The 15,991-nt window shown below is 40.1% G+C and overlaps 1 pseudogene; it reads right to left on the reverse strand.

Annotated features, from left to right (window-relative positions):
• Positions 1 to 2,678: 2,678 nt before the first annotated feature.
• LOC124979352 (phospholipid scramblase family member 5-like) lies at positions 2,679 to 15,224 on the reverse strand (annotated as a pseudogene).
• Between the last annotated feature and the right edge of the window lie 767 nt (positions 15,225 to 15,991).

The raw sequence follows: 15,991 nt of genomic DNA on the forward strand, positions 1-15,991 counted from the left end.
CCCACCACCTAAGGAAAAAAAAAACATGCTTAAAAGCAGGTGAAGCTTCAGAGTTAGATTGAGATTTCCAGGCACAGGTTCAGTCTCATCATTTTATTTACACATTGGAGGAAATTTCAGTTTATTAAATATTTCATGTAACTGCATCCATGTTTTCCCATGCTGGAAACTAGAACCTTTTCTGTGTAGTAAATTTTAGTTCTAATTTTCATAACCTGGAGATCAGACTTTTGCTTTTGCATAATGTATGTAGTGTCTCATGATTGCAGTTTGCTTTGTTTTACAGTACCTGTACACCTTATAAGTTTCAAGAGCTATTTTGTATACAGACACGTTATTTCTCCATTGAAAGCACAATGTAGAAACCTTAAAAAGCAGAACAATCCCCCCACCCCAAAATAAAGATCTGGTAGAATTCAGCTGAGAATACATCTGGTCCTGGGCTTTTTCTTGTTGGAAGACTTCCTTCTACTGCTTCTATCTCATTGATGGTTACTGGTATGTTTATATTTTCTATGTCCTCTGGATTCAATTTTGGCAGATCATTTGTATCTAGAAATGTATTCATTTCTTCTAGGTTTTCCAATTTATTGGAGTAAAAGTTTTCAAAATAGTCCCTGGTGAGATTCTGGATTTCAGGGATATTTGTGGTTATTTCTCCTTTTTCACTTCTAATTTTATTAATTTGTGTGTTTTTGCTATTTATTTTCATTAGCGTGGCTAAGGATCTATCAATCTTGTTTATCTATTCGAAGAAACATCTCTTTGTTTTATTGATCCTTTGTATTATTATTTTTTTAATTCTCAATTTTGGTTTAAACTCTGATATTATTTCCTACCTTCGACTGATTTTGTAAATTTTTTTCTTATATTTTTTCAAGGGCCTGAGATGCATCATTAGGTTTTTTATTTGGGATCTTTCATAGAGTGGGAGTCACTCATAGCTATTAACTTTCTGCTTGGAACCACCTTTATAATGTCCTAGAGGTTATGGAATATTGTATTATTACTTAATTTTTAAATTTTTCTCCTGATTTCTTCTATCACCCATTCATCCTTCAAAAGTATGTTATTCAATCTATGTGTGTTTATATAGGTTTTTTGATGTTGATTTCTAATTTCATTCTATTATGATCAGATAAGATGCAAGGAATTGTGTTTTTTTGTAATTTCTAAGAGTTTTCTTGTGCACTAAAATTTGGTATATATTGAAGAAAGTTACCTAAGCTGCTGAAAAGTAGGTGTACTTTGCTCTTGTATGAAATATTCTATAGATGACTGTAAAGTTCACCTTATTTATAGTATTTTGTAGATACAAAGAGTTTTACTGAGTTTATGTATGGATGATATATCTATTAGTGAGAGAGGTGTGTTGGAATCATTCAGTATTATTGTACTGGGCTCTCTTTGAGTCTTTAATTCAAGTAGTGTCTGTACTATGTAATTAGGTACACCAGCATTTGGTGCATAAATATTTGCTATCATTATTTCTTCTTGTTAGACTGTTCCCTTTACAAGTATGAAGTGACTTCTTTGCTTCTTCTGATTAAATTTGGCTTGAAGTCAACTTTGTTGAATATAAGAATTGCTACTTCTGCTTGTTTTCAGGCTGCATTTACATGGTATATTAATTTCCATCCTTTCACTTTTAGTCTGTGACTGTCTTTGTCTGCAAGGCGAGTATCTTGCAAACAACATATAGTTGTGTCTTGTTTTGTATTCCATTTTACCAGTCTGTGCCATTTAATTAAAGAGTTGAGGTCATTTACATTCAATGTTATTATAGAGAGATATTCATTAATTCCTGTCACTTTGATTTATTTCTAAAGTTTAATTTCATCCTGTTTCTCATTTTCCTACTATTCCAAGGAGTCTGTTTGTGGGCTCTGCGGTTTCTTTTTTATTTCCTCTCTATAAAGTATTTCTTCAAGTATTTTATGCAGTACTGGCTTAAATTCTTTTAGTTTCTTCTTCTCTTGGAATGTTTTTGTTCAAAGATTCTGAAGGATAATCAGCTGAACATAGAAAACTTGGTTGACAATTATTTTCTTCCAGGGTTCAATAAATAGTTGTCCTATATTTAAAGTTTATGCTAAGAAATAGGAAGAAATTCTGATTGATTTGCCTCTAAAATATGACATGACATTTTTGCCTTGAGGATTTTTAAATGTTAAACTTGTTCTGTATATTAGGCATTTTAATTTTAATGTTTCATTGAGAGGTTCTTTTTGATCTTGTCTATTTGGGGTTCTGGATACACCCTGTCCATCTCATTCTCAAGATTCAAGAATTTTCCTATTATTATTTCCCTGAAGAAGTTATCTGTGCCATTAGCCTGCATCTCATAAACCTCTTTATTTCCAATGATTCTTAAATTTGGTCTCTTATTGTTGTCCCAGAGTTCTTGTATTGTCTGAACATAGTAACTTATTTTCTTTTCTTTAATACTGTCTGAATGTTTAAGGCCAAACACTTTGTCTTCCAGCTCTGAGATTCTGTGTTCACCATTATCTCCACTATTAGAAAGACTTCCTTTTATACCTCATTAAATTATGTTTTAATAAATATAATAATTCACATTTTGTTATAAAAATGAAAAAAAAATCAGATATGTGTTCAGGGCCCAAAGGATACTGAAATATATTCTGCATATTTCATTGTTTTCACCATCTTGCTTATTATAATCCAGTTAGTGAATGTTCAAAGAACATAAAATCACAGATAAAAAAGCACCAATTATTTTTTCTTTGTCACATCTAGTTCTGCAGGAATGTGTATTCCAAAGTGTGAGCTTTTGTGAAGATATTATTTACAAACCCTGACCAGTATCTCAAAATCTTACCAATTGTAAGTTTTACATTAATGGATTTCACTTCAAAATCCTCATCTCCAAAACAGTCACATGTTGCACATTGATGAACTATTTTCAATGCATCTTCTTTGTTTGCAGTTTGTGTTGTGAATTTGGGTTGAAAGAGGTTTTATTTATGAGTAACATAACCAACTAGATGTTTGGATTTCTAACTCTTGCAGGTAGCAAGGGCAGCAGAAGCTGTTACACATCAAGGACCTGTTTACTGTAGTCACCTCTTGACTTTTCTGTGATTCTCAGGGTGAAGAACTGCAGAGTGCAACAGAAAGGATGATTAAAGCAGATGCTTTCTTCCACTGACAAAACGACAAGTAAGTTATTTGTCCCAAGCTAGTTTTAATTTCATGTTTTTGGAGATCTCAGTGCCAAGTATCATTCCAGAACCTCCGCTTGGGAGTATGTAATTAGCAGTTCTAACTTATTCTCTGTAATAAGATTTATCTTTGTTTTCCTGATATTTAATTGCAGTGTGTCTTGGTGTGTGTTCTTTGGTATGTACCCTGCTTGGTGTTCTCTAAACTTCTTGGGAAATTCTCAGCCAAAAAAATTTTTTCTGCTTTATTTTCTGTTTTCCTGTAGGATTCTAATTACAAATATGTTACACCATTTGATATTGTCATCGAGACCTTGGATACATTGCTTTTTTTTTCTTTCCCTTATTTGATTGTTTCTTCCTTCCTTCCTTCCCTTTCTCTTTCCTCCTCCTCCTTCTACTCCTCCTCCTTCTTTTCTCCTCCTCCTTCTTCTTCTTCTTCTTCTTCTTCTTCTTCTTCTTCTTCTTCTTCTTCTTCTTCTTCTTCTTCTTCTTTCTTCTTCTCTCCCTCTCTTTGTCTCTCTCTGTCTCTCTTTTCTTTTCCTCTTTCTTTTCCTTCTTTCCCTTGTCCCCTTATCTTCTTTCATACTGGGGATTGAATGCAGGAACACTCTACAAGGGAGCTACATCCCCAGATCTTTATATTTTTTGAAACAGGATTTTGGTAATGTGTTCAATCTGACCTTGAACTTGTGACCTTCCTGTTTCAGCCTCCTGAGTCACTGGGGATTATAGTCATGCACCACCACACCAAGTTCTTTTTTTCTTTTTTAATGTTTTAGTTTGAGTAATTCCTATTGACCTATCTTCAAGATCACTGTTTTTTTCTCACACATCATTGACTGTTGAGCTAATTATAAAGGCATTCTTTATTTGTATAAATGTCTTCTCTATTTCTGAGTATTGCTATTTGATTCTTTCTTATTATTTCCATATCTCTGCTAAAGTTTCCCATCTGTTCATATATGTTATTGATGTTTTACACATCATATTTTCATAATTATTTTTAAATTCCCTGCCTGACAGTTCAGACATCTGTTACTTGTTTAGTACCTTGAGAGCTCATTGTTTTTTCTTGTTTCTTTGTGTGACTTGCCTTTTGTTATTGGAAACCAGAGACTATGTGTAGTACAGTAAAAAGTAAGGTAAATAGTTGATTTTTGTGCCTTCTCATGTGCTAAACCATTAGTTTTCGTGTGCACATGTGCACATGCATGCAGTGAGTCAATCTAGTCATGAGTTAGATTGGGTGCGTTGTTACTGTTTTGTAAAATAAAGCTTTATTTTGAGATAATAATGATTAACATGTAGAAATAATACAGAGATTGGATGTTTCCTTTACCTAGTTTCCTCCAATGGCAACACTTTCCAGAGCTATAGTACCCTGTTACAATCAGGATATTAATATTGACACAGATACAGATACAGATTTCCGTCATCTCAAAGATCCCACTTATGCCCTTTTATAGGCATACTGTAAAATTTTATTTATCAAGTGTATATGAAAATTGTGTACATGTAACAAATAGATGCTATTTAAATAAGACAAAATGTCCCCTGCATGTTTGCCTTATGTTTACATCTTCTCAGAAGGCTGACATCCTGCTCACAAGTGCTCTACCACCATGCTAAACTCATGTTTTTTTACATCCAATTATTTCAACACAGCCCCCCCCTTTATTTAGCCATTTAGGATCTGCCTACTTTGCAAATCCCTAGAAATTTTACCTAATGTCTATTAGCATAAATGCGATAATCCTAAGGACCCTAATAGATCCCAATCTTCTAGTGCCTTGAGTGCTCTGTCCCAGACACTCCCTCCTTCTAATGAATGACATCACCCAGAGACCTAAATCCCCTGTCCTCTGATTCCCCTTTCCCCTGGGAGTTCCCTAACCCTCCATCTGGGGAATGGCCTCCATGCTGTTGCCTTCGAAAGGTCTCATGCTGTAAGGGATTACAGCCTCCTCAGCTGCTCCTCTCCCCCAAAGCAAACCTGTCAAAGTATTGTTCAAACAAAGCTTTCTGTGTACTGATGCCCCCTTGAGGTCCTTTCTTTTCTCGTTATCCATCCTGAAATCTCTGAAACTCACTGCATACTCCAACTTCCTTTCTAACCTTTAGGAGGGTAATCACAAATTTGTTCTCCCCTCGAGCCCTGGCAATCACCAATCTGTTTTCCATTTTCATGTTTTGTCATTTCAGGAATGCTATATAAATGGAACCCTACAATATGTAGCCTTTGGGATTGCTATTTTGTGGAGAGTGGATGAGTCCCATCCTGGTTGCATCACCTCCAATAGACATGCATTGGTTGCAGTTAAAAAATAAAAAAGTGAGACGTGTGGAGAGTTGATCATATGGTGTTAGCAAAAGCCAAACCTTGGAAATGCTCCTTGCCAAAAGGTGATGATGTTAACAGCCTTCACATTGGGCTCTGATGCTAACAGTTATAAGAAATTCCAGTACAATTGGCTTTCTGGGTACAACAGGATAATAGCAGGATGTTCCTAGCACTGTAATAGTAGGATAGCTGCAGAAATGTTTCTAACTTGGTAACATTTAGTGTACAAAGAAGCCTCTTGATAACTCACAAACTTTGAACAATTTACAATGCCCCTGTAGTTTAACTTCCTGATTATAAGACCCTATGTAATGAACTTGCAGAGTTAGTTTGGGGGTCACTGATCCTCCATCAAAGGGGAGTGTCCCACTTGGCCTCAGCTTTGCTTAAAAATGTCTTCTTTGTCTGTGTTTTTCTCCATCTCCTGTCACCCCTACTCAAGATCCTTTGCTGATGCTGCATGGGTAGTGGCACCTTTTCCCTAGTTTCAAAATCAACACATTTCTTGCTTGTGCCAGGAATGCAATGTCCTGTATCCACTTTATTTAGAATGTGTCTAAGAGTTGTGTTTGCAGCAAGAAACTTGAGGATGAGAGGATGTTCTCCCAGACACAGAACTTCTATTACTTACTACAAAAGGGGTGAATTCCCCAAACTCAGTGGTCCTCTCCTGTAACACAGCTCCTCTAGGCCCATCTGTGTCATCCCATGGAACTTGCAGGCAGGAGGAGCTGATGTGAACATGAAGCATTTGGCATTACTTTTCTGTAAATAATTAAATTCTTTTTCTCGGAACCAAGAGCCTTGTGTCTTTTGTCAGCCTCTCCCAACTGGTAATGGGCTAACACAGTAGTGAACCCATTTGTTTATAAGTATGTAATCAGCCACTTCCACCCACCCAATTGTTCACACTTTTTAACCACAATCTTGGTAAAAATTAAAAAGTGTTAAATCCTTGTGTTGATGAAGATGCTAGGAAAGAACATTTTGATACCATGTTATAACCTTTTTGGGAAACAAATTTATAATAAAATGTATGGATACCATATTACTCAGTAATCCCATTTTTGAGAACCTATAATATAAAAGCTCTGCATATCCAGAATATATATGCGTAAATATATGTGTTTGTGCATGGACACACACACACACAGAGTGCTTTAAATATTTCATCATGGTTATAACTACTAATAACACCATAAAGGTCCATCAAGAATATCCTAAAAGTTAGTGAAAAGAACACTTAGATCCTACCTAATGATCTGAATATTTCCGTCATGGAGTTATTGCCCATCAAGGATTCTTTTTGTATCATGTCCTATGAAAAACAAGTTGCAAGAAAAAAAATTTAATGTTACCTCATGTTTATGGGATTAAATCATCAAAACAACATATTAATAATTCTATGAACAGGAAGAAGTGGAAATAAAGAGTCAAAATGGACTACTGACATTAATGACTTCTCTTAGGGTGGGTATCAAGGATAGAAAATACAAGCAGAAAATAAAAAAAATATCTACTTTCTAAGTGGATCAACATATAAAATCATATTACAAAGAAAACTATCATTTCCCCCTGAGCTCTTGATTGTACCTCAAAAAGAGCCTTCCCCTGCCAACAAGGACAATCCCAACACCCTGTAGCAGGTAGACCTGGTAGAGAAAGGAAGGTGGGTACAGTTGATAGGGGCATGGGGTAAGGCTATAAAGAACAGACATTGGCACCCACGATCCTTTCAGAAAATGTTCACCTATGCTACTCAGTGTCAAAACAGGAGGGGAAGAAGAGAGGCCTGGAGAGAAACTCCAATGGATTCATCCTGTCCCCACTCTCCTTCACTTGGCCTTTTACCATTTTCAAACTCCCTCTTTTCCAAAATGAGGAGCCCCCATTCCCACTACCACACAGAAATAATTGCCTGTCTGGGGCGGGGACCTGAAACACCCCAATCCTTCAGTGAGCAGACATGCAAAACCCTGCTTTTTTAAGCTGGGAACTGGTCCTTCAGGCAATGCATTGAAAACAGGCTCCCTTGGCCTTTCCCAAAGTCTGTTCAAGGGCATGCTATTCCTGGGGCAGCAGGCCAGGGACTCCATGGGTTGCTACTGCATCTGCATAGCCTCAGGGGCCTGGATTTTCTCAGGGTAGCGCAACCACCTGCAACTGTGGCTGGTTGGGGCACACAAGGAGGCAGAGCTGGAGCTGCAGCTGTGACCCAGGTGGGGTTAGGTCAGCGGGTGGGAGCCAGGACACCAGCCATCAGCTAGGGTAGGACCTCAGATCAAGGAAGGCTAGCAACAGGAGGCTGTGGGTGAGTGAAAGCTTGAGAGCGCAGACAGCATAGGGAAAAAGAGGGTTTGCAGAAAGCTAGATAGTGTCAGAATTCCAGGTTAGGCTCAACCTCCTTCTTTTCTGTGTCCCTGGTCCTGGCAGCCTCCAACTCCTCCAAATGGCCCCAGAGTCAGTGTAACTATACCTCCAGTTGTCAAACCTGAAGCTCCTCCAAGCATGATCCTGGTGACAGTTCAGTGAATGTTGAAGCTCCACCCTCAGTTCAAGTCACTGCTGGCAACGCACTCTACCCCTGCTTGCTCGCGCTGAAATGGGGTGTAATCAAAACACCTGGGGCAGGTCGTGTAGGGGAGGAAGGGAGGTGATGCTGTCTTCTGAGGCCCGGGTAAACTGAGGTTTCACAAAGGGTTACCTCAGCGCTCAAAACGTCCTCTCCAGGTGGGTCCCTTGTGCTAAGTCTGGCTGATTGGGTCCCCACAGAAGGAAGATGTGTTCTGGACATTCCAGAGGATCTAGGGCCATGGCATTTCGTGAAGCTACACAAACAGCACTCATTGGTGGATGACGCATGGTTCTGCAAGCACATCACAGCGCAAGGTCCCTGAACCAGCATAGAGACCACGTTCCCGTGCTACCAGTGGGTGCAAGGCACAAGCATCCTGAGGCTGCCTGAGGGCACCGGTGAGCCGGCAGCGTTGGGGAAGTGGTAACAAGGCCTCCTCAGGAAGTACTGGGGGCGGCGGTGGAGCAGGATGGGATTGAGGAAGGTTGGTGATGCTTAGAGAAAGTGAAGTGTAGGGATTCCAGGATGCAGGACATGAAACGGGAAGAAGTTATGAATTCCCAAAGTTTTACACACATTAAGTGATGCTGCCAGAGAGGCTGGAGAGAGATAAGTGATCAGGAGATTCTATCTTCCACAAAGGTGAGGATAAGGAGTGGGAGATGCAGCAATGAAGGAAAAAGAAAAGCAATGTAAGAATAGAGAATATCTCTACATTAGGGCAGTAGCAGGTAAGGGACCCATGAAATAGAGGAGGTCAGTAACATCTGATCAGGAGACAGCTAGGGAAACAAATGACAACAATGTTGGAGAGTTGGTTTGGGTGGAATAACAGGGAATGCAATTGTGATGAGTGGAGATAATGGCAGAAGGTGGGGATGAATGAGGACTGCAAATGCTGAAATTGTTAACATGGAAGAAAAGGAGAAAAAAGACAGGGACACAATTAGGAATATGGACATGGGAAGAATGAAAACATGAAATATGTGCTTCTGAGGTGCAAGTTGAGATAAGTACACATGAGAACAGAAACATGTTAGGTTTATATAAACTACAGGATGGTGAGGCTGGTAGACCCTTGGGACCTTTTGTTCTCATAGGTAAGATAAGAAATTGAAGGTAATATGCACAGAAATTCTTGTCATCAGTAACATATGTGGGTGGAGATGAAGAAGGGTAGGGTATACAAGTAGAGCTAACATGAACTATGTCATTTGAAAGACAGGGGAAGATGTGGACAGTGGAAGGCCAGGACAGGTGAAATGAACTGAAGTAATATGTGATAATGTAGGACATGCAGGTGTGGACATGACAGAAGATTAAGTACAGGATTCATTGATGATGATAAGTAGGGATTGGTAAAAAATATGAATTAAAGAACAAGACAGTGTGGTAAACATGGGATATTTGCTTTAGGAAAAATTTCCCTGAGATTGGTGAAAATCAGGAATAAGGTATGAACAAATATTGGATAAATGATGTCAGAGATAAATCAGGAGAGCGACCAAAGAAAAAGTCGAGAGTATTCTGCAATAGAATAAAGAACAGAGATGAGAACAAACCAAGATTGGAACTATTCTGGACAAAGTTGTATGGTTTATCATCTCCCTAGCTCGCCTGGCAGGAGACAATGCCTTGGACTTTTTCCAGAAGCATAGAGAAAAGGAACTGGAGGAAAGAGAGCAGACCTACCGGTGAACACCCACCCTTATACCCTTACAAATTGCCCCACATCATCCTAGCTCTTGCTGTATTTGTGATCCTATTTATTCCCTAACTCTTCTCCATCTGCTAGTTGGGGTATCTGGAACAAAGTGTTACTCCCGAAAATAGCTGCAGACATGGAGTATGACCTGTCCCCAGACATGAGATTCTGTGAGGGGAAGAGGCTGGACTATGAATGGACAGCAAAGACAGGGTGAGGAGAAGGTGGAATGGAGTGAGACTTCCTGGATCCCAAATCAGGACGGATTTGGTTAGTTGATTGTTTCCTCTGATGCTGTCCTAGGGCTCTGGAGGTGGTTTTCAAATGTGTTTACACTCTGCTGACATCCTGGACCTGTCTGGAAGATTTTGATCAGATATTTTGGGACCAGAAGAGAACCCTGGCTGTTTAGTGGTTCCCCCAGGCCTCCATGACCCTTGAGTTCTTTTGCTTTCCTAACTCATTCATTTCACTTGAGAGTCCCCCATATCTTCTTACCAGATGAGGAGTAATTACAACTCATCATCTCAAAGAGGCCTGAAGATGAAAACCTGGGGACTGAGCAGGGTATGATCATATGCCTGAATTCATGGAATAGAACCTGCAAGAGAGGAATATCCAGGTAACTATTCTTCCTCCCATGCTCCATCACCACCCCACAGAGAAGGTTCATAAGTGCTGGCAAGAGAATGAACTTTTTGACTACAGTTCCTCAATGGTGCCAACCCCATGCTGCTGAGATGCTCTACCTCTCTGCCCTCCAGGCTTGTGCTTCCCCCAGGCCCCAGGGACAGAGGAGCTTGGTGCCCAGTTGGAGAAAGAACTCCGGGTACATCATCCCATACTCAGTTGTTATCTCCTTGGCACTGTGGCCCAGAGAAATAGTGAAGATGAGAAACCAAATGTGTGTCAGAGGGAGGAGCACTATCTTAACCTGCTGTCCTTGGTGCACAGGGATGTGCTAGAAAATCGAGAGAGGATAAAATATATAGGGAAAACATTTGACACTGGTGAGAGTCAAATACAGATAGCAGGTGTTTGGGACATGAAGGGAAACAGGTCCTGGGTATCTGGACAAAGGGGAACTTAGTGTGCCTGGGGAGCACAGTAGATTGGACAGGTATGGTCCAAAACCACCTCTGCACAATAAAGGGTCTATTCCTGGGGAGCTTTCTCTCACTGGGCCTCTTGCCTCACAGTAAAATGAGATGATTTGGACTATGTGTTCTTGATGCTTCCTCTGGTTCTGCTACTAAGGTTTCAATAATGATGTAAGATAATGGAATGTCTTTATATTTCTTTTCTTTGCCCTCACACTGCAGGGACAGACTTCCAGTCCTTCCCACCTATATGTTTCTCCTTTCCCCAGAATGGTTCCCTGTTTGAGGCTATGTGAATCTAATTTATCAATCAGGTTTTAATGAGGAAATACCCACTTAGCATAAAAATAAGCACATGTCAAGGACAGGTGGCCTTCATACATAGACATATAATGCCTAAATAGGATTGGGAGAGATTTCATGGTTTAAACAGGTAGCTTGATGTGGCATCTTTAATCCTTACTGATGGATCAGACCTTAAGAAAAAAAAAGGAAAATGGTGAGTACTTGGAGGTGTGGTTTTTGAAATGAGCACAGGTTCATTTAAGGTATTATGATGTGAAGGGTAGAGGAAGTTCACAGTTATTCCAAAAGTTAAGGGGCAGATTCATTAAAAGGCAACTATGTTCAAGGTGAATATAATAAAGGCAATGATCTCAAGGACTTTTGTGTGCCAGGCAGTGTTCCAAACCTGCTGTTCACTCACATATGGAAGCAGCAATGCAGCACCTGAGATAAGACACCCTGTCATGCCCCTGATAACACATGAAGATATTGACAGAGGGTGCATTATGTTGCTCTAGTGTCAAGGTGAGTAGTGAAATGTCGACTGAAACCCCAATCAGTGTGGCTCCAAAGACCAACTCTCATGGAATTTGGAGGATATGGGAATAAGTTATCAGAGAAGCAGGAAACCAGACTGTCAAGGTAGCAGCAGGGACAACAGCATCAGGACGATAGCAGGTCACCATGTTCTATCTAACTTGAATTATTTAAGTACACTTAAGTGCCAGACCTTACAAGAAAGGAACGAAGCATGGTGTCCATTAACCACACCTCCAATCTCCTCCACCCCAGCTCCTGGCACCTCATGTCCATGACAGTATGGAAATGAACACCCAGGGCTGGATTGATTTGACTCAGATGAAGGAGTATTTGCAACATTAAAGAGAAAACTGAACTTGGGACCACCTGAACATCCACCCCTCTATGACTTCTTGCCATTCACAAGATCCCAGACCAATCTGTGCAAATGTACATATAGAGGACTATAAATATGAACAACCCATTTCTGAATCCCTTAGGTAATAATTGACTATTCTGCTTCTCAATCCCTGGTGTCTCTCTCATCCTAGGCAGTGAGCACAGGTGGAGGTGGTGGTATAGATTTGACCCGGTGGGCAATGACTCAGCTGACCTATTGCTCCCCCTGTCCTCCTAATGACCTGGCGGAACAGGGCCTCCTGGTAGTCCCAAGTGTTCTCTATTCTCACGTTGCCTTACAGCTCTGGGAAATCATTGCCTGGTGGGTGAGAAGTAGCTAAGAAATGTGGAGGAGGAAGGAGGTGTGGTCACGGAGGAAAAACAAAGAACTGAATCCAAGGGAGAGATGCAGAAGGGTGAGAAGAAAGTGGGTGGAGTCTTAAAGCAAAGGGGGTAGGAGAGAGGCAGGTAATGGAGGTGAGGAGAACTGTGAGTGGGTGAACCATGAGCTCTGGTGGCATCAGGGATTATGTTAAGAAGAGTGACTAGCAACCTTGTACAGTGTAGGGAATTCCTGGAACTATTGACTTACAACTTCCTTTACATAGTTGTGTCATAAACCTGGGGAATGTCCCAAAAGGGAAGTCTACTAGGACCTTACTCAGGTATAGTCAACTGGGCAGAGGCCAGATTAGGGAGGTAGCATTCGGAGGCTGGAGACTTCTGCCATCAGATAACTCAGCTCCCTTTTCTGTGCAGGTACATGTAGGGCTACCAGAGGGATGATGTTGTGAGGGGGGATCCTGAGCTGCACGCTTGCTGTCAGATCATGGAGGTGGGGCTGTGCCAGGCCCCGGATAGAGGTAAGATCCATCTCAGAGAAAGGAGCTTCTTGGAGACTATGCCAGAGCCTCTTTCCAAATCTTCCCCTCTGGGACAAAATCCCAACTTCTTGTTACACCTCTCCCTCCAAACATATCCTGCTAAGACTCAGAACAATTCTAGATCCTCAGGATTGTTTTCTCAGAGACACTGGTCATCAATACTACTCCTGGCCCGACCCCAGTCACAGATACCCATAACCTGCCATGTCCTGGTAATCAATCAGGCCAGAGCCAATGAAAGGATCTGTCCATTTCATGCTGGGGATCATGTTCTGTCTTCATGGTCCCATGTTTTCCTGCCTGAAGTTATATACAGGAAAAGTTTCACCCCAAAGCTTAGGAGGACCCTCCCATTGGCTTTCCCTCCCTTCTTTTCCTGTGTGGGACTATCCCTCATGAACAGAGTCCCAGGCATACTGCACACTTGCCTGAGTGCAAGGGTATTTCCAGATGCAACCTCAGTACCATATGTGCTTTGACTCAATCCTGACTCAATGACCTGATCCTTGGGACTCAGGTTTCCTTTGCCAATTTGTCCACCTCTCTTGGATCGAGATTCTTCTTCCCTTTTCTGGTTATCTTTTTTTCCATGAAATATACAGGGTTTACAGTACACACTTAGATATATTCTTCAATCTTTGGCTCCCCCACTATTCTCCCTTTTCTTTCAGTGTTCTCTTTACCTCACTAGTTAAAGGCTATGTGCTAAACTAATTTTAAAGTACTGGTTTCTATCTCTTCCTCTTCCTAGTTATGCAATTTTTAATAATTTATTTAATCTCTTCCTCTTTGATTTTTGGTTTCTTTATCTTTAAAATGAACATACTGTTTTTATCCCTTTTTCACCACTTAACTGACAGAACTTTTGTGATGCAAATGAAATGTGTGACAATGCTGAAATGTGTAGGCTGAATATTGTGAGTTGATTGATCATATGCTCCACCCAACACATACCACCTCCCCAATATGGTCAGCATGGAACAGGAGCATGGAGCCCCTGACATACAGTAGATCACTTTGTGCTGATCATTAAGTTTTTGACCCTGACTCACCATGCTAATCTTTTTATTCTGTAATTTTGATACCTTGACACATTGGGGACTTGCTGACCGTGAAGGTGCTGCCTTTCCCAGGGCTAGCTAATTCTCTGTATGCATGTCTTTCCTGTGCTAACCAACCACCCCAGAGCCTACACCCCTAACCACTTCCATTTAGGAGCTCTCACACTCCAGGCCACAATTCTGAGGTCATCATTCCAGAGGCAATGTCAGACAGGTGGGGACAGCCACTGCACCTCTAATGTGACTGAGTTATCTAAAGCAGCCCAGTCCTAGACCTGCCTACTCTATCTTGCCCATTTCTTATTGTGGAAACTATAACAGAGGCTCCTTTTTCCAGTTGCCTCTACTCCCTCTGTTCTCTGACAGACTGTTGTGCTTCCTTGTGTGACCACCTAAGTTATGGCAAGTAACATACTTTGGGATCTGTAAGTATAAAAAAAACTTCTCAATGTCATTTGTCTTGGTCTGTTGGCCTCATCAGACCAAATGACAGTGAAAATAGTTGGGCATGGTGTCCCACACCTGTAATCCAATAACTTAGGAGGCTGAGGCAGAAGGATGACAAGTTTGAGGCTAGCCTCAGAAACTTTGCAAAACCCTGTCTCAAATAAAAAAGAAAAGGAACTGAGGACATAGCTCAGTGGTAAAGTGCCCCTGGGTTCAATATCTAGTACCTAAAACATAAAATAAAATAAAAATGAGACTATATTTCAGACACTCGCCTGTAAATGGACTGTGTGGGATAGATGATATTTGAGTTAATTCCTGTGTCTGAAGTGAGACAATAACTTCTCTTTTCCTTGCATTATTTTTCAGGCATCTATAAGCATTGTCCGGAAATAAGAGGACATTGCTTTTGTGTTGTTGACCACATTTAGAGAGATAGGAATTTTATTAAAGTAAAATAGATCAAGAGAAAAAATATGTAAGTCATAGGAAGACAACTTAAGGATTTTTACTAAGGTGACCCATGTGGATAATTGGATCAAGAGTCAGAACTTTATCAGTTCTCTCAAAGTATCCTCCTGTCATACCCAGTCAGAGGTAATTACCATCCTGACTCTTAACAATACATGTTGGTTTGATTTGTCTTTAACTTCACATAATTGGAAATAAAAGCTCAAACTCACCTGACTTTATTCTCCGAACAATCTGAGAATTGTGCATGCTGTTTCATATAGTATGAACTTCTTTCTTTGTCACTCATGTATAATGATCTATTATGTGAATGAATGTGGTACAACTTATTTTTCATTTGTGCTATTGATAAAAATTATAGTTGTTTCTAGTTTGTGGCTATTAATATTAGTGCTGCTGTGAACAGTTCTGAGTGGTTTTTGGTTTCTGCATACCTAGGAAAGAGATGAATGAATCATGGAGTACATGCATGTTTTGTTTTAAATAGTTTGTGACAGTTTTTTGGTCATTGTACCAATATTCATTCCTTCTGCCAGAGGAGGAGTTATACCCATTTCATTTTGTCTTAAGTGTATCACAAAGAATTCTATTATATCCTGTTTAGCCATATTAGTGGGTGTGTAGTGCTATTACATTTTGTACTTAATTGTAATGCCCCAATGACTTTTGGAGCTGAGTACCTTTTCATAGAATTAATACCCACATGGATATGCTCTTCTGTGAAGGGACTTTTCAAGTGTTTTCCCATTTTGTCTAAATGTTTGTGTATCTTTATCCTGCTGACTTTTAACCACTTTATAAAAGGAGATATTTCACCAAGGAACCTCTTCTACCTCCTTACTCTCCAAATCTTTCCATAGGAGCAATAAGCTACCAGGTACTGAGGGGATTTCTATAATCATCTCACTAATAAGGTAATTATTATTATATTATTATTAATATTCCCATTTTCAGAGAAAAATATTAAGGTTCAAGGAAGGTAAGCATTTGGTCCAAATGATGTAACTGGTCAGCAG

This window comes from Sciurus carolinensis, chromosome 3 (genome assembly GCF_902686445.1).
Source record: "Sciurus carolinensis chromosome 3, mSciCar1.2, whole genome shotgun sequence".
Classification (NCBI taxonomy): domain Eukaryota; kingdom Metazoa; phylum Chordata; class Mammalia; order Rodentia; family Sciuridae; genus Sciurus; species Sciurus carolinensis.